The 20,496-nt window shown below is 34.9% G+C and overlaps 1 protein-coding gene across 1 annotated transcript in view; it reads right to left on the bottom strand.

Moving 5' to 3' along the window:
• Positions 1-18,110, bottom strand: part of LOC113521699 (G-protein coupled receptor dmsr-1) — a 47,653-nt gene extending 29,543 nt beyond the window's left edge. Inside the window, exon 1 of the mRNA XM_026907329.3 lies at positions 17,943-18,110. The gene's annotated coding sequence lies outside the window, so the exon portion shown is untranslated. The remainder of the gene's footprint in view (positions 1-17,942) is intronic.
• Positions 18,111-20,496: the final 2,386 nt, after the last annotated feature.

The raw sequence follows: 20,496 nt of genomic DNA, 5'->3' as shown, positions 1-20,496 counted from the left end.
CATATTATAGACAAAACTTATGAATAATTAATAATACGGTTATAAATTCACAATTTGATTAAAGTTGATTACATATTTTAAATTGTACTATTGGGCATTAGCAAACTGTGTTATGGTCAGTCAATTATTAATGTTTTTAATACAATCGAAATAATGTTGCATTCTATGACTCGAATATGACCATGTGAATAAGGAACGCACCGTACCCTATAGTATGTATGTACATGTGCATGCACAGACGTCATCTGTTTATATATAATAGTAGTAGGAGATATTCACATCTCCTGTATTTTTTGTATGTATATATTAAACTACGTCATTACCAGTTTTGAAACGATTTTATTAGTCTTTTTTGAAATTCATCAGGTTTACTCCTGTACCTACTGATCCTATGTTACTTAGATAGTCATGTACGTAGATACGTAGAATATTCTAGAACTATTCCTATAATATTCCTTTGAATTGAATATTCCATTGGATCGTGACGAGGGCTCGGCTCGGCATTATAATAAATCAACATTCAGCAAGAATAGGTCTAGAAACATTAAATTTCGCACATACGTTGCATATGTGAGGCATCCGCTAAGTAAAATTTATTGAAAATACCCACGAAAATGAAAGATGAAAACATAGAATTCTCTTTTTTTCTCTAAGTAATAAAGATGTTCTAAGTAATTTATAACATTTATTGAAACAAATATACTTCATTGAAGTGAAAGCGAAAATACACAATGCACTTGGCAACCCTAAATTACGGCTAACTGAGAGCAAGCAATGCGGGTTTGCGGGTGTATTGTATTATATTTTCGCTCATCCTAATTTCATTAAAAAGTTTAATAAATCAGCATTTGGGCTGTTTTATGCAATTTAAAATGGTAAACAAGCTGACGGCCCATATAAGGGAAAGTGGTTACCGTCGCCCATAGACATGAACAGTAGGCAGTGTATACTGTGTCGCTCATGATACCCTTCATGTCTTGTCATTCCAAGAACTAAGGTGTTATGCCTCATTGTCATATCTCATCCTTCAAACCGAAACACAGCCATGCAAATAACTGCTTCACGATAGAAACATGAAGGACTAAGGTAACCAAGCAGACTACTTTTGTACAAAGTCTCCCTCTGGTATAAATTGTATGTTTATATATCCCTTACGACTAATCTTAAGCGACTAGTATAATTTTCCCAAGAGACTACAGCATCGGGTTCTTCAAAAGGGGGGTAAAGAGGTTTCTTCAGGGTCGGCAACGCACGCGTAATACCTTTGGTATTGCAGGTGTTCATAGGCTACAGTAACCACTTACCATCAGGTGGGCCGTATGCTTGTTTGCCACCTCAGTAGTATAAAAATAATAATAATAAATATAGTGCATTCTTCATGCATTGTCTTTTCTGAGAATTAAGGTGTTATGTCTCTGTACCCAGTAAATACCATATTCAACTTTATAAACTAAAACACAACTATATTTTCGCATCTATTTCATAGCAGAAACACAAATGGGACAGAGGTGCCCGAGCAGACGACTTTTTTACAAAGTCTCTTTCTGGTAAAAACCTATCAATTTACTTTTTCTTTTCAGTTGTTATTAAATGCGGTTTACTTTTACAATGAACATCATTTGGGCGTAGCGAGTTTACATAATTGCGTCTAATGTTTCTTCATAAAATTTCAAGTGACTTATCTTTTATTCTTCAATTTTGAATTCGTTTCAACCAGAATTATTAAATATACATACTTTTAAACAATATCGGCATAATAATACAAGAAACATTACTAAAAGCAGAAATACCACGGTAACATGTGTCAATATGGTTAGTGTGGGGGGTAAGGGATTGTTAGTAATGGAGACTGAGAGTCCTATTGCTAGCAATATACCCAACCAGGTCGACCTCCTCGCGGTTCTCCCTGGAAACTATCACAGTTAATTCCTGATGAATTCATCATTATGGACTAACTAACCTGTTTTCATTCTCATCTATCACCCTTCACTGGTGCTCCGCCAGCGTATCCCGTTAGCGCAGGCGGAGTTACCATACCATTTTCACCCATCAAAAAAAAAAAAAGAAAATATGGTTAGTGTTATTAATGCTTTCAATCATAGGGACCTACAGCTTGTTAATTTGATATCACCTTATCATTAAAACGATTATATAAGCTCTTACATTAATTTAGTCCGAAGCAACAAATACAATAACACATGTAGGTATGTGTTTTACCTGTAAATATTGCAGAAAATTCATTTTGAAACAATTCCTTTAACGAACTTTGATCAATTAATTTAAAACATTTATAAGCAAATATTACTCATTGGTTAGCACTGGTATATTTATACCTACACTTTTTGTTAGTCCCTTTTTTTTTAAATCCAAAATCAGAAGACTTTATGTTGACTTTCAATCCTTTGAAAGACGAATTTTTGTAGTCCTGCCCTTAATCAAATTTGTTTAATCAATTAATGTGATTAATTTGTTTACCATTGTTTACCATTGTATGAAATAAATGAAATAATATCGTTGAAATTATGAGAAAATAAACGAGTTACTGTAGAATCCATTATTAGACAGCAATATTAATTGCTCAGATAGAAAAATGTGTCGACTGAAAACTGAACACAGTTTTATGTTTCCATACCAAAAAGTGCGGACATTTCCTTATGGTATTTTATATATATTTTCGTGCTTATTGTACATTTTAAATAAACTCAACTATTAACATTTTAACTACATAAATACATAAATACATTACTATCAATTTCAAGTTCCAATTTTCTCGTTCCTCAATCGATTTTCAGCCTGCATGTACCCGCATTATCGCTATGTTATAATCGTGTTGAAGATATGGCGGATTAAGGCTCCCAACATTATCTTGATAATGTCCATTTACTGTAACTTAATTGTGTCACATTTACTTTTTTTCCATCTAAATTAGAAACCTGAAAGTGTCCAATCCACACAATCGCGTGAGCCGATCGTGTTCTTGCTTTAACATTTGTACACGAGTTGATCAACCGATTCTCTCTACCAATCGTATACCTACAAAGAAAAGGATTCATCTCACTCACAACTCACTCGGTCGCTTCTGGTTCATGAGGTGATTAATTCCTAGTGAATGTCACAATAGGCTAATTGCCCTGACTTTATTTTTACTGTCTTCTGTCACTGGTAGTCCCGTAAATAATCACGCCTGCGCTACAGGTATGTTTTTATAGAATGAAAATGAAAGGTGCAAAGCAAAAAAAATTGTGTAAAATTTTACTAATATAACCCCATGATGTTTTAATATGTATGTAGCTATTTACGTGTATATGTAACTACATAAATAATTTTTATTCTTCAATCTTTATTCATTAAATTTTTATACGCATTATTTAATAAAATAGTACATGTAGATACTTCGAAGTTTGCAAGCAAACTTTATGTGTGTATTCATCTTTCAGCATGATTGAAAACAAGCAGGGAAAGATTACAGACGGCTGTACATCAGGGCTGACATGTTTGTTTACGTTTTGTATTTACTTACGCGTTATTAGTTACTCTATAAAGCATGCCGGGCACGTCTGGGTACTAATACACGAAATTGTACCTTTAGCAGTTATTATAATACTGATCAAGTACATTTTGCTCCAGAAACTACTTACTACTTTATTAATAATATATAATAAAAAATATTTTTATCCGAGTAAACTTTATAACCGTTTTTTAATAGTCATATTTTTATGAATCTATCGCCCAGTTCGGAATGCAATGTCAGCTGAAAAGAACGGGCAAGAAACTCAGCGGTCGCTTTTTTTTTTCAAAAGTTGAACTTACAACAAAAATGTGAGTGGATAAAATGACTATCACAAATTTCATATTGATAAAAAGAAAAACAATCATAGTATTTTTAAACAAACCAGCCCCTTCTAGAAACACCGGTTCACGAATATTACAGATGAGCCCGCCATCTTTGTGTTTAACCATTTTATAAGGAGACCAACGACCCGTTCTACCACGCCGTCACCAGTCTGGACATTTAAAATTGAAGCATTATTATATAACTTATATATTAGACTACTACATTGGTTTAATCATCAGCTGCCCCTTTTTTTAAGTTGCTTTATTGAGTTTAAAAAAATACGAATGGATACAATGAATATCGAAAACTTCTTTTAGTCAAAAACTACAATTCATGGCAGTATTAAAAAGCAAATTATTTTCAAATAAAATTGTAGCCAGTGTCACTTAAGTTGATGTAAAGATTATAGCGATACCTCATACATCAAAATATGTTTAGGAATTCAGAAGTTTTAGTGGTACCTAACTCACATATGTATAGTATATGTATGTGTGTGTATATATATGTATATGTATGTGTATGTGTGTGTATGTGTGTATGTATGTGTATATGTATTAATATTGTTATAATTTTTATTTACAAATAACAAGAAAAAGTAATTAAAAAATTTATTATTAATTAAATATTGTTATTGTATTCTTAACCAGAACAAATTGTAATATAGTGCCAACACCGTGGGGTGAGGACCTGGTGATCTGTAACACAGGTTTATCCTACTTCAGACACCAGTTCTTCACAATACATTAAATTATGTAACCTCCAAATAAAAAATGTATAGTATATGAACCCTGAAACCATTAAATACTTTTTTTGGCAGTCGTGTAATAAGAATACGGCAATAAATAGATATTAGTCGACGGTCGATACAAAAAATGTAACACGTTTTGCGTACATTTCGCCTAGCTATTTGATGAATCCAACATAAGAGTGGGCGAGTTACCGTTTTACATAACATTCATTTGATTTGTTAACAATCTACGCTAAAGAGATGACGCTGTTAACAATACCACTTAAAATAAACAGAAAACACCTTTACTTACAATTTGTAACGTTTCTAATAACGGCTATGTATATTTTGCATATCATTAATTTTATTTTGTATGTACGCCGCGAAGCAGTTGTGTTTGCATGGCTGTGTTTAGGTTTAAAGGATGAGATATGGCATTGAAATTACAGTGTACAATGGTATCTTTTTTTTTTGTATTGTATTAACTGTTAATTGTCCATTGCTGACCATAACCTCCTCTATAAGGGGGCTTTACTAGTAGTTGCCATGCTTGTCAAATGAATTGGCAACCGCAGTTAGACTGCAAAAATGTTTTAAAAGGGACGCTGCTGCCCTTCCTTCGCCCTCCCTTAGTCGCCTCTTACGGCACCTACTGCAAAGGAAGGGGTGGCCTATTCTATGCCGGGACCACACGACTAATATCTTAATCCTCAAGAATGGCAACGTCTGAGGAGTATCATGGACAATACAATATACTCTGTTATGCCCTTGGTACTGTTCATGTCCATAGGAGATGTTTACCATTTTCCATCAGATGGGCCTTCAGCATGTTTGCCGTCCTAAGTTATGTAAAAAAAATTAACAGAGACCCATATTTATCAGTTCGATGCTATTGGTTGCTAAAAGTATGTATTTTAAATTTGTTTAACTTCCAACCAAAACACAGCCATACAAATGGCTATGAAAGTAAAGGGATGATAGTGTAAGCTTACTATAATTAGAAATGTATTTCTACTAACTAGGTCACTTAAACTAATTTCCACTGACCGTAATATAGGCCTTCGTATATATAAACCAGACACATTTGATAAGGATATTTTTTATTGACTGTTGTAATCCAATATCCCACTGTAACAGCCACATATTTTCTCAAAGGCCCTAGATTTTTAATATCTCAGAAATTTCCACTCGTTCATTTGTTTTTTTTTTTATTATACCCGAGAATTATAAATACAATGCAAAGTCACTCAGTACTAAATTCAAAATATAAACAGTTAAAATTTTATTTTATAATTATAAAGAGAGTACCTAATTATGGTAACTAGGGGGAGAAAAATTGTCAGTATCCCCATCCGTTTATCCCCATTGCTAGCAATATACCCGTCAAATCAATCTCTACGCGGTTCTTTTTGAAAACCAACGTAATTAATTATTATCAAATTCGTTGCGCTAATAACGAACCAACTGACCTAACTTCATCCTCACCTATCATCTCTCACTGGTGCCCCGCCAGTATATATAGCGATAGTACGGGTGGGGTTACCATTTCATAATAATCCATTAAAAAATTATGGCAACTTGATATACAGGAGTGTCAACTTGATGTATACAAGAGGTTTAAAGTGTGGCCAACTATTTTTTTAAATATTAATATTTAAGGTAAATGTTTTTCTGTGTATCAAACTGCAGTATTAGTCTTCTTTATATTGAGACAAAATTATTTAGTATAAAATATATCAACCATTATTTTTAGGAAACGTAACATATTCACAGATGTTGGCGGAGGTTTATCTACGAACACCCACGCTTTACTCTGGGAAGTATGAACGTCAAATATAGTTACCGCCTTCAAATTTTAACATTTCACGAGGTCAGGTCACACGCTGCTCCCTCAGTGCATCTGTCATTAAGAGCGATACTCAAAGTAAACAAGATTCCGTACTTTCTAAATGTGGTGAAAAATCCAATGAACTGTTGTTGCACTTAACTTGATATTTTACTCGTACAGCCAATATATTACACGTCTAACTTCCTTCAATAGTTTTCGTATAGCCTCAACGTTTTTATCGGTAGTCATTTTTATGAGCCTGCTACCTTGTTTCATCTTTCAAATAAAAATTGCCAGGATCGTATTGTATTCATTTTATAACTCTTAATGGACAAGTTCCCTTCGGTTCATTTCTAATTTTCTCACATCATTATTATTAAATCCATGTTTAATATTATTACTATAGCCATATTTAAAATTATACAAAATAATCACATAAAGATCAATTAAATCATACAAATTTAGACCGCTATTTTGATTTATAAGCAGAAATTAAATACCAAACAAACGATTTCGTGTCGTTAAAATTGTTTTTGTTTTTCTTTAATCAAAGTTTTAAATATGGCCTCAAATAAAATCGTAATGTTAACTTGGTTAATACTTCAAATAACAGAATCAGAAATTTGTGTACGACAAACTTAGCACCCCGTATTTACATGAATTTAACTTCGAGTATAAACAACAAGTAAATATCATTATATTTTCCTCTAAAAGTGTTTTTTTATATTGATGTATAAAATACTTTGAATATGTTTATAAGAAAATCTTTTTGAGTAAAATGTCATGTGGGAGTCGCGCTCGATCAGCTATGAATGGGCAATATTGTTTGTTAGCTAAGATTTATTTCGTTATTTTTATATTTGTTGTCTGTTTATTTATTTTTTATTATTCTTGTTTATAAATTGTTCTATTTTGTGTGCTATAGGGCGTACCCAGTTAAACCTTATATTATCTTAGTAAGTACTTTTTGATAGTTACATCTCAAAAGCTATTATAATTATGAATATAGTTATTAAAGGTATAGGGGATGTTTGAGAATGTATTGATTTGCGTTTTATTTAGATTTGGAAATGGCTCTATGTCACGCGAAAGTTTATAGAGTAGGTATGTTTGAAGTTGCAAGATACTTCCGGCAACACTTAAATTTGCGGTTAGCTAAGTGGGCCTCATTTATTTTTCTATCAATTATGTGTTTAATCGCTTACTTTATGTCCGTATGTAACAGAAGTCAAATAATTAATGTATTATTAATATTATGTACATACGTATATAATATTTACTATTAGATTGTACTTAATGTGTCACCCTCTAATAATTACACAGTTACAATAGAAAAGTAGGGCACTGGGACAATGTGCTATTTTTAGAAAAGATAGACAATACCATATTTTATCTATTAATATAGTTATAATCAAATTGGGCTTCACTAGTGTGAACACGTGCGACTGCCCATATCTAATTTCATCGTTATTTTACGCCAAAAACAGACGTTCAACGTCATTAATATGGAAATATGATGAATATTTCGCTAATAATATTTATGTAAACCTAGGCAATTAAGTTGGTCATATAACAAATAAGCACCTGCGAAATTTATGGATTTACGTAAGCAACTAGTATCTAAGCTTGTAAATCAACAACATTGAAAGCATTAACATAATCCGGTTCTGTTTTAGACAATGGGTGTTTTAATTTTAAAACGAGTTATTTGAAAACAGTTCGTTGTGTCATACAATACAATGTATAGAGTAATACAAATAATATTGTTCAACGAAGGTTGAATGAGAAAGAATGCTGTATAGCATTAAGTCTGCCTTTTATACTTATATATTTTTGTAAAATACAATAAAAATATAATAGATAAACTTTAATATTATAAATACTATACAAAAATTTGTGAGATTGTATGAATGGATGTTTTAATAAACATCCATCGTACACGGTTAAATGGCTGAACGGATTTGAATATTTTTTTTTTTTTTTTATTTTTTTTTTTTACAACACAGGGGGCAAACGAGCATGCGGCTCACCTGGTGGTAAGTGACTACCGCCGCCCATGATCACCCACAACACCAGCGGCATTGCAGGTGTGCTGCCGGCCTTTTAAAAAGGAATATACTCTTTTCTTGAAGGTTATGTTGTCGTATCGGTTCGGAAATACTGCTGCTGGAAGTTGATTCCAAAGAATGGTTGTGCGTGGAAGAAAGTGCCTTGAAAAACGCACGGTGGAAGACCGCCACTCGTCCAGATGATTGGGATGAAACTTTAGTTTGTGGTGGGTTGTACGGTGGTGAAAATCAGCAGCAGGTATCAATCCGAACAATTCCTCAGAACACTCCCCATGATAAATTCGGTAGAAGATGCACAGAGACGCAACATCTCTGCGCAGTTTCAATGGGTCAAGTCGGACAGTAAGGCGTTGACTATCGATAATTCGAGCCGCCCGACTTTGAATGCGGTCTAACGGAAGGAGTTGGTACTGTGGCGCTCCTGCCCACAGGTGAGAACAGTATTCCATATGCGGCCTGACTTGGGCTTTATATAATTTCAGGCGGTGTTCTGGCATGAAATATCGTCTCACCCTATTGAGCACTCCTAACTTTTTGGAAGCTATCTTAGCCTTCTCCTCCAGATGACCGCAAAACTGGACGTCGCAAGATATATCAACGCCCAGAATTCCTAGACTTGACTTTTTATCAAGGGAAGTGCCCTGAAAGTGAGGAGATACGACAAACGGCGTCTTTTTTGCGGTAAACGCGCAGACTTGTGTCTTTTTGGGGTTAAATTGGACAAGATTTTGTTCACCCCAGATCGAAACTTGATGGAGTGAAGTTTCGATTTCAGACACAAGTCTATTCCGGCACTCATCGGTATGTGCCCGCGAGATCTTTGCATGACCGGTATATAATGTATCTCCTGTACTGTCGTCCGCATAGCAATGAATATTACTTATCTGTAACATATCATTGATATGCAGAAGAAACAGAGTCGGAGATAGTACACAGCCTTGCGGGACACCAGCATTCAAAGGTTTTAAATCAGAGCATGCACCGTCGACTACGACCTTAATGCTACGTTCCTTGAGAAAACTGGCGACCCAAATGCACAGTCTCGCAGGCAACCCAAATGAAGGTAGCTTTGAAAGCAGCGCTCTATGCCACACCCGATCAAAGGCCTTCGCAATATCCAGACTAACTGCTAAGGCCTCTCCCTTACTCTCGATTGCCACTGCCCATCGGTGTGTTAAGTAAGCTAAAAGATCACCGGCCGAACGTCCCTGTCGAAAGCCATACTGGCGATCACAGATCAGTCGGTGCTCTTCTAGGTACCGGAGCAGTTGACGGTTAATGATGGATTCCATAACCTTCGAGAATAAGGAAGTGATAGCTATGGGCCTATAGTTAGCTGGATTTGAGCGATCTCCCTTTTTAGGGATCGGATGCACCAGAGCAGTCTTCCAAAACTTTGGGACTATGCCCGATGAGTAGCTAAGCCGAAAAAGACGCGTAAGAACCGGAGCCAACTCTGGTGCGCACGTCCTAAGCACAATTGGAGGAATACCATCAGGCCCACTCGACTTATGGATTTCGAGGGAGAAAAGTGCTCTACGCACTGAGCTATGCGTGAATTTAATGTCAGGCATAGAGCTCCTACAACACGTGATGGTCGGTGGTGGTTTCTCCCCGTCATCCAATGTCGAGTTTGACGCAAAGATGGATCCAAGAAGATCGGCCTTTTCTTTAGCGTTCTGGGCCAACGAGTCATCCTCCCTGCGCAAAGGTGGAAAAGATGACTTACAGAAATTCCCTTGTGCAGCTTTGGCAAGAGACCAGAAAGCTCGAGTCCCAGAGGGCAAACTAGCCAGTCTCTTGCCAATTCTACTAATATGCTCTGACTTCGCTGTGGCTATAACTTTTTTGAAAGACCTAGAGGCAGAGTTATACTTCTTTTTAAGAGCACTGGTGTTAGGATCTCGCGACGCCACACCTTTAGCCCAGGTTAGGAAGCACTCCTGTTTCAGACGAGATGCTGTTCTACAGGAGGCTCCATACCAGGGCTGGGATTTCCCGCCGACGGGCACCACAGAGTTAGGAATAAATAATTCCATTCCCTGAAGCACCACATCAGCAATGGAATCGGCAATGGCGTCGGGATCATCCAGTGTGAAGCAAACCTGCCTCCATAGGTAAGATGCGAAAAAAATCCGCATCTCATCCCAATCTGCCGACCTGTAGTGCCAAATGCGACGTCTATCCGTAGAACGAGGTGGAGTCGGACTCGTAAGAGGCACTTCGCTCCGCACCAAACAGTGATCCGACGATCCAAGCGGGGCTTCGACGGAGATCACATAGTTGTCTGGGTGGGTGGTCAGCAGAAGATCCAGCAGTGAAGGTGAATGGTCCAACACATCAGGGATTCGCGTAGGCGAGGAAACAAGCTGTGTCAGACCATAAGCCAAAGCAAAGTCATGAACAGATCTTCCCGCATAGTCGGTTGTACGCGAACCAAGCCATTCGGCATGGTGGGCATTAAAGTCGCCAACAATCACGACTTCAGCGGAAGGAATCTGCTCAAGCAGGGAATCTGTAGCCATTTGGACGTGCTTAATTAGTTGGTCGGTTTCAGTGTTACCGCTGTGGGACCTGTATAGGCACGCATAGATGCGGGGATGGTCATTGCAATCTACGCGCAGCCATAGAATGGACAGGTCCGTACCTTCAAGAGTCCCAAGGCGTCGACAGCAGATATCCTCTCTGACATACGCACATACGCCGGCACACGAAACAAAACAATGTTCAAGCTTATACCCCGGGTAGGTCAGGTATGATGTTTTGTTAGGAGGGGATATCTGTGTCTCCGTGAGGAAGAGCAATGCCGGCCGCGCCGTTTCTAGGTGGTGGTGGACAGCGTTCAGATTTGAATGAATTCCCCTAATATTACAGAGGCTCACATTGAGCAAAGGGGATGCCGCAGAAGTCTTGCTCTGTTTGCCCTTGGTCCCATAGAGCGGAATTTTGCCCCCCCCCAGAATACGCAGGGCAGCCCGAGCGTGGTTGCTCGAGGGAGGATTCTCCAGCAACATGGCTGCTGGTACCTCCCTGGGGTACGTTATTTTTTTTAAATTCCACTGCCATGGTATTGAAAGATGGGGGGACGGAGTTGGGGGAGGATTTTAGGATAAGGAAGGGGATGGGTATAGGATGGGCCTCCGGACTCCCTCACTCACCATACGGAATGTGGTCGCACTAAAAGTGCGGCCACTTAGCGTCGGTATTCTGTGAGGGTGTGGTACTTCCCCGGTCGAATTTGGTACACGAATAGCTTATATCCTGACTTAATACATACTTTGTCTACTGATGCAAGATAAAACTACAGAAAACAATTAATAAAATATAAATATAAAGCCTATTTGTCATTAGATTAAATAGTTTACAAATGTTAACGCTGTTTCGCCTAAAAGATATGATTTTTCATCAAGCAAACTGTCACAACTGAATTCAGAATTAAAATAGCTAGTTAACATTAATCATGTCACGAATCATTTCACATACCTACCTAAACCAACCAACCAACCATTCAACCACTTACCATCAGGTGGGCCGTATGCTTGTTTTCCACCTCAGTGGTATAAGAAAAACGAATAAACTATTAAATATTTCCTCTGGAGCTATGTCTATGAAACAATACGTGCTGAAGACATAACAATAAGATTTAATACTAAAATTAATACTAAACTTGCATGTGGCAATCTTAATGCTAAGTTGAATAATATATAAAGTATAAAGTAGCGATTTTTATTTTTATCCCCTCTAGTCAATTAATTAATTGATCACCATTAAAACATTAGGTAGATACATATTACTCTGATAGGTATTAATTAATTAATTGACCAGTTTACACAGCAATAGGTCAATACACCAGTGCAAGAGAAGAAAAACTTAAAATGAAACGCTATACCGAGCTGCCTGCCGAACGAATTTTTAGCGCTTATAGAAAATCCATGCCCAGTACTGGTACGTTAGCAGTTTGGATATAAATACACACAATAAGCATAAATTGAATGTTTTTTTTTTTTTTAATGTATGATAATGGAATGGTAGTCCCGATTACGCTAACGGTATACGCTGACGGGGCACCAGTGAGGGTTGATAGGTGAGAAAGGAAAGGCAGGTCAGTTAGCTCACCGTCATGAATACACTTAGAACGATAGTTTTTAGAGGAGACTACTTCGAGGTCGACTTGACAAGATATATTGCTAGCAATGGAACTGGTCCGCAATACTAACAATCCCTTTCCCCCTTAATTTAATGGTTCAAAATATTTAAAACAATAATATGTACTAGCAGATTTTTATAGTATCTATTACGCTATGGATGTGATACATATATATAATTATATATATATATATATATATATATATATATATATATATATATATATATATATATATATATATATATATGATGGTAGCACTACTCACCAGGTAAACCTTCCGCATGTTTGCTAACCTAATAATGAAAAGAAAGAAAAAATCAAACGAAAACAATCACTTCGACAAACGAATCATCATCTCATCTCTTCATAGCATGTAGCTTGATTTCTGTAATACTTGCCATCATATACTTACTACTCTTGCAATGTTTAAATTTGGAGTATACGCAACAAATTTATGCTTGATTGAGAATCGAAACCAGAAACCCAGTCTAGAACAATTACCCGTACCAATAAACCAGATGTGGCGTTGAAGGTTCTACGTCATCAATTAGCATAATTTGGTATCTATAAATAAACTATGTATGACTTATTTATAGATACATAATTATACAAATTTATTTAAACACAATGTGCAGAATGTAAATCTTTTTTTATACAACTGGAAATGATAAGTGACTGTAAATCTTTTTGTGATGGAAAATAGAAACTAGTTTCATTATGTAACATTATATAACAATATATTATACTTTCATTAAGTACCTACTCATGACAATATTAATACGTTTTTGCTGTCACAATATAACAGGGGAGCAAAATGTATGAAATTGTAGTTGAAGACGCTTTTAATTTTTCGCTACAATATTGTAGCCATCCAACATGGATCGCAATTTACACAATAATAGTAAAATTACTCAAATTTAATATTATTTTGTGTGCAGAGAAAAAATATTTTCTTTAATTTTTTTTATGCAACTTAGAATATCAAATAAGCTGACGGCCCACCTGATAGAAAGAGGTAACCGTCGCCTATAGACATGAGCAATGCCATGGACATAACATACTCGTAATATACTGTTTAACTTCTATACTTGTATAAATTCCATTCAATATTTGATTTAATAAATCATATTTGACATAATATGGTAATATCATCATTATCATCATATTAGCTGTGAATTGTCCAATGCTGAACATAAGCCTTCCCCATAACAAGAGTTTTGTCAGTAATTGCCACGCTTGGCAAGCGGATTATAAATCGCAGTTAGATTTTTAGTACTGTTTTAAGAGGGACACTGCTGCTCATCTCTCTACCATTAAATTCCCATTTATACTGTAAATCTTAAGGAGATTTGTAATGTAAATCTTAAGGTATGATACCCCCAGAAAGTTTGTTTCTATTGTCTCCCCCAGTCCCCAGGCCACGGTTGTGATCTACGTTATCGGTATTTGTCAGATGACCAACTATAGATACGTACCACAATATAATCCTATAATCTGTGACGTCCGTCCGTGGTATTGTTTATGTCCCTAGACGACGGCTCAGGCGACGGGGCGTCGGTTACCACTTCCCATCCGTTATAAAAATAATATCAGTAATTATATCGACGTTATTGGATGCGGGATACCTAGCTACAATTAAAATCAACCCTTAATGATGTCAATAAACGAAATCGTCAATACGTGCCTGCGCATTCAAAAGATATTATAAAAGCATAGCCTTATGTTTGAACTAGGATATAAATGAAAAAAATAGTAATAACATTCCTACGTACCTTCTTATTGTTATGAAAATTTTCATACATATATACAATACAAATACAAAATTTCAAAAAATATAATTTAGCCACCATTTAACATGCTACATGGACTCCTTTCAACCTTTAAAGACGCCGTTAGAAGATTCATTAATTTTGCCTCTGTAGCAAATATTATTATATAGCTATTACCAATTCTCTAAATTATGTGCCCATGTCATTATTACTACCTCTTGCTAAGTTATATTTCATTATTTTTATAAATATCTTTGTATTCGTTGTTCCAAGCACAAACTTATTAATTAACTTGACGCTTCTTTATACATTGTAAGACCACTTGTCAGTATCATAACACAACACTAAGGACAGTAGAGGATAAAGTTACGAAAAATGAAAATGCTTCATATACAAAAATTGCTATATGGGTAACTCTGTGTCATTCGTGTTTTGCTGTGAAGCAATTATGCCTACATGACAAAATTTTGATGACAAAATGGCACTGAAATCATAATATATAATAGCGTCATGACAACTTAGTCCTTTTTTTCAATCTGCTTTAAAAGAAGGAGGTTCTCAGTTCGGTTGTATTTTTATGTTTGTTGTCTCCTAACTTTGTCTGTTTAAAAATTTGAATTTTTTCTGAAGGAATATACTTACAGATTGGTTCCATTGAAATTTATTCAAAAACGATATAGTAGTTTAGTTCTTAAATCGAAACAACTGGTTTTGTTACAATCGATTTTCTTTTGAGGGACACAATGTTTAGTTTAAAAAAAAATGGACTTAGGACCTTAGTCCTCAGAAATTAGAAAGCAACGCATGGCGTCACTATGTACTTTGTAAAATACAGAGTCTGCATCATAAACACTTAATGACTTCACCATAGACAGTCAATAGTGACGGCTACCACTTTCCTAAGTTACATAAAAAAGAAAATTATCCAGTAATCCCTATAGGTATTCGTCTAGCAGATGTCACGTATATGAAAACATTTCCATTTCTACGAATACTATCATTTCCACATAAAAGCACTATATTAAATTTCACAACAGCGTTGTCGTCTGCTGGATTATATAGCAGTACCATGAAGGCAATTATCAAAACCAAGCATCTTTCTTCTTTCTTAACAGACTTTTATATTAAGTTTTGACATTAATAAAATACGTATTTACATTAAGGACTATTATGTTTAACTTCACTATAGTAAAATGTGATGTAGCTTTCTTCTCACTTTGTAGAGTCCACAAATCAACTTAAGTCGATACGCTGTCTGGATTTTATTAGTTGTCCTCGAAGATTCCAATGTCGACAGAACGATTGACTACTGCGATGTCTCAAGAATTTGTCCGTGACATCTTTCGCTTATATTTCCGCGGAAAAATTTACACAAAACATTTGTAAGTTATTTAACTAAAGTACTTCTATAATAATATTATAAAAGAGAATACAATGTACACTTCCAAAAACCTGTACCTGTATTTATACAATTATGTTAGCCTCATATAAAGATTAAGGGACAATGTTAAGGATAATATACATAAGAGTGTCCAGATAAGATGACTATTATAGATCAATTAAAGACGAATCTTCGCCAATTTCGGATTCTGACTAAATCTAGGCACTGACCAGGCAATGATGACCGTCATATTATATTTTGCTTTTCGCCTTTGATATTTATCATTCATGGTAAAGATAGAAAAAATGGTATCAAAATACATAGCTAATAATTACTTCATGGTTTTATTAAATTGGTTGACCGTGTTTACCCTCTACAAAGGGAATCGTGAATTCAAATTCACACATTTTGGTTTTCACCGTATTCGAACATACGACCACCGACATCTTTTAAAACGAGTTAAAAAAATCTAGACTGCAACACTTTCTTAGCGACAGAATAACATATAATACGAATAAATTTATTTCAGGCAAAAAAAAAAACAATTTGTCTTTAATGAAAATATATAGGTAGACAATGTATTCAAGGAAGTACCTGATTACCTTCCCCGATGGTAGAATCTGATATCTTCCTCAACCCCCCTAGAAAAAGTAGAAACGAATCTATTTATAGAATTGTTATCGCTAGCGACTCTATGAGTTAGAATAAGATGGTGACGTACGCTATCTTGTTCTTTCCTATGCGAGCGCTGACCGAAACGTTTCTATTGATACATCGTTTATACCTTGTCCAGGGGGGTAATGTATGTACAAATTTGTCTGTCTAAGACCACAAACATTCACTACCCTATTACCAAATTTCACTGTTATCGTGGGCATATCAAGATAATGTTATGTCTACTCCATATTTTACTTTACAATACTGAGTCATATGCATTTTGCATCGTACGTTTTCTTGCAATATTTTTAAGGTCGTCGATAGATCTTACGAAGCGGCATTCGTACACTTCGCTTGCCTGTATGCGATTACCACTCTAGAGTTCATGAAACCAAACACACGTTTATCGATTCCTGGAACCAATTTCTTTAATAACTTTTACCATTCTTAATTACATTAGGCCTGTCGTGTCGTGATTGAATAGTCAATAGAAATAAGCTGTAATCAAATGCATTTTTTTTAAAACTGATAGTGACACACAGCGAAATTAATGCGTTCAAAAAATAAACCTTATAGCTTCATTATAATAGTATACACTTCACAAATATAATTTACAAGAAAATTCCCTTCGTCATCATAGTTGATACATCGTAGTAGATTACATAATGTTCCTTATAATAGTTTATGGGAGAGGGACCATAGGCCATGTTCAGCAGAAATTGCACTTGCTAAAAATCACTCTATGAATTGAATAATTTTTAGCAAGTGCGATTTCTGCCTAAATTCAGTGTACATTTTTGGTTTCGAGTTTTGACAAAAGTTGATATTCTAAGAATGTTTTTTTTTTTAAATCCTTCTATATTTCGGGAATATCGGCTTTTCTAGGGACTCGAATTTGAACGGTTGAAAGGTCCACCGAAGTTGGTCAAGGGTCGCACTTGCTGAAAATTACCCAAATGATGATGACTCCACGTCATATCATTTACTTCTAATAATATCATATTGTTGTTTTTTTGGACTTAATATGGAATATTTACAAGCAATTAAGAAACTGTTGTTGTAACAACTTTTATAAGACTTGAAATGCCAGACAAGCTGACAGTACACTTGATAAAAAATATTTTCGTCTAATGTAGACATCAATAACTCTAAAGTTACAAACTTTACAGAATAAAAATGTTGTGTATAACAAATGTTATAAGTAAGTATATTTGGCTACTATTTTTATTATATTTCTCTCATATTATACGTGTATAAGCAATCTTATAAATAACTTCGTATTTAATTATTTAGTAACTAGATGCTTAGGTGAGTTAACTTTCTTTTGAAAACTCTCTATGATTCTATCCTGTTAATTTTTAGAACGATTGATGTTTAACAAAAATAAAACCTCTCATTGATAATGTGCCTATATTTTTTTCACACCAACATACTAAAACTGTTTGTTTGATTTACGGAAAAATTAATACCGCCAAACTTTCAATGTTTACATTAGCTCACGAGATAAAAAGATGGTGTTTAATACTTACGTGTTACGGCAGCACAGTAGTTTGTTATCAAAGTAAACATTACAATATAAATTTATTTGTTTTAGGTTTTGATCGCGCGAAATTGTTTTTCATATTTGCGCGCGCAGCAACAACATCAGGTGGCGCCACGATCGCCCCGGGCGGCGTATCCTACACTACTGAGTATTGGTAGAACTAGACGCCTGTTGCTTACATTCGATACTTGAAACTATCTTTACGTATACTACTGCTTTATTGTCAAACTTACATAAAAGTCTAGTTTTATTGTTATTGTATTAAATAAGTATATATTGATAACCTGGATAGTGTAGCGGTTTAAGACTGCCTTATTTTCTGACAGTCACAGGTTCGATCCCATACAATAAAGACATTTGCAATCATGTCTGTTTACAATTAGTTTGAGTTTTTTCGATGTTTTAAAAAAGTATTTGGGTAAGTATATTAGCTGTCTAGTACCCGTAATAAAAGACCTGCTTAATTTGGAATTAGATAGCGTATTATGTCCAGTGTTATTTACTTCATTTATATGAATAGGTAGCTCCATTGTCTATCCGATGAAACTTAAACATACTTTCAGATAAATTGAATTTGATGGCTGGGGATACACGAAGGCAACTCGCAAGTACACAGCCTTAGAGTAACGAATACCTTTGTTATATTTGCATTTGAATAAGAGGGTTGTTGATTTGTTACCTTTGGTGCCTTGTTTTATAGGATAATATAATTTACTTCAACTCTATGTTGCGCTTTTTACCTTTTCTCGTATGTTTTCTATCTTAACGTTGTTTATTCTTGTTTTGAAGATATTGCTTAATGATAAGACTGCCTTTTTTCTTCACTAACTCAATGTTTAAAGTACAACAAAGTGATTAAACTAAATGAGAAAATAAAGTTTAATTCATTTTGTGTTTACCTTACCCTTTGTAATTAGGTATACATTTAAATCCTTACCAAACCTTACAAAACCTGTAAGTGAATATGTATATTTTTAATTGTTACGAAATACAGTATACACGTTCTATGTGGAGTGGAGATGCATGTAAGAGTTTTATCTCAATCATACAATATATATATATCCTCGTCACTCAGACGAAGTTACGATCGAATTAATATAAACATTATATTAATAACTTCACAATACATGCCAATTAAATTAACTCTTTAGACACCTTAGAGGGATTCCATCAAAAGCGGAAAGGTCATAGTAGAAGGGTATTATTAGTCTTCTATTACCATATTAGTTAGGCTACTGGTAAAGGTTATTGTTTCTGATTGTCGTTGCGAACGAATTACAGTTTTAAGTATGTCATTTCAAGTATGTAAGTATATAAGAGTATAATCTCTCTTCATATAATATAAATTAACATTAGATACCAATAATTTTGGAAATAGATAACTATCTACTTCCTCCTTATGAGACTTCATAAGCTTTAATGTTAATTCATTCATTGTTAACTGAAGGTAGCTCAGTTTCGTTTGAGTTTAGTACAAACTTTACTAATAAAAAATATAATAGTACATGAATTCAATAAAAATAGCCCCTATTTACTTATTCGGTACTGCACCAATTTTATATAATTAGGTTTATAAAATATTTAAATCTCAATAAAGTGGAAAAGAGATCAGAATTAAGTACATGCATTAAAATTAGTTTCATCCTTAATGATATTATATATTTGAAATTGAGCTTGTTTGTTACCTACTAGTGTCTTAATGATTTAATCGATAATTTAGTAACTTACAAGTTTTAAAATAATTCAGTCCCAACAGTATCATAACAGAAAAAATTGGCAAAAACAGGAACCTGAAAGAGTACCATTATTTCCAAATATTTACGACATTGACACCTTTAACCTGTTTTCTTGAAATAAAAGTATATTATTTCTAATAAGGTTGGCAATACACATGCAATTTCTCTGTTGTCGCAGGAATTTACGATTGGTGATAACACAGAATTATTAGGAAACAATCACCCACCAATCAAGTGACCCGCATGCTTTTTTTCACCCAATATTATGCTATAAGAAGAGTAGATTAGCGCTGAAACAACTTTTGTACTCGGAAAACAAAATCCTCCATTTAACACGTCTTTCATCTAACAACTTTGTACAAAAGCCGTTTGCCTAGGTACCATTATCCCATTCGTGTTTCTACCGTGAAACAGTTATGTTTACTTACATAGTTGTGTTTCGATTTAAAGGGCGAAATATGACAATAAATTTACAGGGTAGGTACAGAAACATAATACCTTAGTCCTCAGAAAAAGTATCATGGACGACATAGTACTCTGTTATGCCCATAGTACTGTTAATGTCTATAGGCGACGGTTACCACGCTTGTTTGCCATTGTAAGTTACATAAAAAAAGTTGACCCTGTTACATGTCAGTCTCTTGAACTTTAGACATGATAATATTATACAGTGTAGAAGGGACGGGTTGACCAAAATGAAAACAACTGATTCAGATGAATAGTCTGAATCAGATGGTTGATTATTTTCCCACCGCAAATGCACCACAGTTATATAATTGACGATTCTTCATTTTGACGCCGCAC

The sequence above is a fragment of the Galleria mellonella genome, unplaced genomic scaffold (assembly GCF_026898425.1).
Source record: "Galleria mellonella isolate WM207_F2 unplaced genomic scaffold, CSIRO_AGI_GalMel_v1 utg63, whole genome shotgun sequence".
Classification (NCBI taxonomy): Eukaryota; Metazoa; Arthropoda; class Insecta; order Lepidoptera; family Pyralidae; genus Galleria; species Galleria mellonella.
The sequence above is the reverse complement of the archived record's forward strand: the minus strand, read 5'-3'. Positions and strand labels throughout refer to the sequence as shown.